Source organism: Penaeus monodon, chromosome 5 (assembly GCF_015228065.2).
Source record: "Penaeus monodon isolate SGIC_2016 chromosome 5, NSTDA_Pmon_1, whole genome shotgun sequence".
In the NCBI taxonomy this organism is placed as follows: Eukaryota; Metazoa; Arthropoda; class Malacostraca; order Decapoda; family Penaeidae; genus Penaeus; species Penaeus monodon.
In genome coordinates, this window is record NC_051390.1 from 43,370,624 (window position 1) to 43,373,123 (window position 2,500).

Here is a 2,500-nt window from a genome sequence, read left to right on the forward strand (position 1 = left end):
TATATATAATGTATGTATATGTATATATGAGTCCACTACCCCCCTTTGTGCATCTATGAGATGAAAGGCTTTGGAGTCATCTCTGAGGAAAATCCGAGTAGAGTCTCTAAGGCAGTTCGTTGTCGCTTGCAAACTCGTTCCGGCAATTCTTGCGACGCAGCTGGTGCCAAACAGTATCGGTCTGTGCTGTTCCTTTGGGTCCATCAGCTGCGTGGAGAGAGCCTGCTGCATAGGCTACAGCTTCCTCCTTAGTCATGAATGCCAAAGTCGACATCGACTGATGGTGGCCGTCTTATATATACACACATATATGTGTGTATGTATATATTTTAATGTATATATATATATATATATATATATATATATATATATATATATATATATAAACATAAATGTGTGAGAGAGAGACACACACACATACACACTATCTACATAGCTGTCTAAAGTTCCAATGAGCTTTCTATCAATTTATTTATTCACGAAAGCATGGAAATGTAGTACTGAACCCATATTTAGCTCTTTTTTCTATAATTATATAGACTCTTAAGGAAATGTTAGAAAGGACTTTATTTTCCTTTTGATAAATTCAATGATTCGATCCCTCCTTTTCAATTTCAAAATGTCTATTTCTCTTGTGTCCCTCTCTCACTATCTGCGTATTAGAAAAAATATTTTTCCTTGAATTCCTCAGGGCCTTATCAAAATTTCGTACGACCGTGACAGGACTTGAACCTGCAATCTTCGGATCCGAAGTCCGACGCGTTATCCGTTAGGCCACACGGTCACCGTGTATGAAGCAAAACATATCTAATAAGCATTCTCAGATCGCATATCACACACACACACACGCATATATAGAGATTGTTATATTCATATATATTTTGTCATATATATAGACATATACATGCATATATATATATATAATAATATATATATATATATATATATATATATATATATATATATATATATTATATATATATTATATATACATAAGTTCACTTTAGACAAAACAATCCACGGCCTTGTGGCATTTGTGAGATGAAAAGACTTCGGGATCAATTCTGAGGAAATATCCGGAGGAGTCTCCAAGGCAGTTTGTAGTCGCTTGCAACCTCGCTCTGGCAGTTCCTGCGACGCCGCTGGTGCCAAACCGTATCGGTCAATGCCGGTCCTTTGGATCCATCAGCTGCGTGGGGAAAGGGCTGTTGCATGGGCATCACCTTGCTCCTCATATTTTTTCGCGTAGGCAGGACAGAGTCAATAATGCCAAAGTCGAAATATATATATATATATATATATATATATATATATATATATATATATATATATATGTGTGTGTGTGTGTGTGTGTGTGTGTGTGTGTGTGTGTGAGAGAGAGAGAGAGAGAGAGAACACACACACATCTGCATAGCTATCTAAAATTCTAATGAGATTTCTTTCTATTTATTTATTCACAAAAGCATGGCAATGTAGCACTAAACCCATATTTAGTTTTTTTCTATAGTTATATAGACACTTAGGAAATGTTAGAAAGGACTTGCCTTTAATAAATTCAACGATGCAATCCTTTTTTTAGTTTCAAAATCTCTCTTTTGTCCTTCTCTCACTCTTTTCAGAAAATTATTTTCCCTTGAATCTTTTTGTCTGCTGTAATTGACATAGGAATGGAAAATCATTTTTTTTCATTTGCTTGAAAATTTGCAAATAAGTGAGACCTCTAACTTGAAGGAAGTATAGACACGTTGGAGTTTTTGTTTTAGTCTAGGTATTCATTTAGTCATTGCTTCTTTGACCTTTTATTACATATTCCTTTTTCCTCCATTCGAGGCTAATCAAAATTTCGCACGACCGTGGCAGGACTCGACACATCCGTTAGGACACACGGTGTTCCGTTTAAGAAACAAAGCATCTCTGATAGGCATTCTCAGACCGTTCGTGATACATAACCCACATCACACACACACATATATATATATCACAATATCTCTATCAATATATGTGTGTGTGTGATGTGGGTTATGTATCACAACGGTCTGAGAATGCCTATCAGAGATGCTTTGTTTCTTAAACGGAACACCGTGTGTCCTAACGGATGTGTCGAGTCCTGCCACGGTCGTGCGAAATTTTGATTAGCCTCGAATGGAGGAAAAAGGAATATGTAATAAAAGGTCAATGAAGCAATGACTAAATGAATACCTAGACTAAACCAAAACTCCAACGTGTCTATACCTCCTTCAAGTTAGAGGTCTTACTTATTTGCAAATTTTCAAAGCAAATGAAAAAATTGACTTTCCATTCCCATGTCAATTACGAAAAGATTCAGGGGAAAATAATTTTCTTAAAAGAGTGAGAGAAGGACAAAAGAGAGATTTTGAAATAAAAAAAGGAATGCATCGTTGAATTTATTAAAGGCAAGTCCTTTCTAACATTTCCTAAGTGTCTATATAACTATAGAAAAAAAACTAAATATGGGTTTAGTGCTACATTGCCATGCTTT

At 35.6% G+C, this 2,500-nt stretch overlaps 1 non-coding gene across 1 annotated transcript; it reads right to left on the bottom strand.

Annotated features, from left to right (window-relative positions):
• Window positions 1-711: 711 nt before the first annotated feature.
• Window positions 712-784, bottom strand: Trnar-ucg. Its single transcript has one exon. It is a non-coding gene; the product is annotated as a tRNA-Arg (tRNA).
• Between the last annotated feature and the right edge of the window lie 1,716 nt (window positions 785-2,500).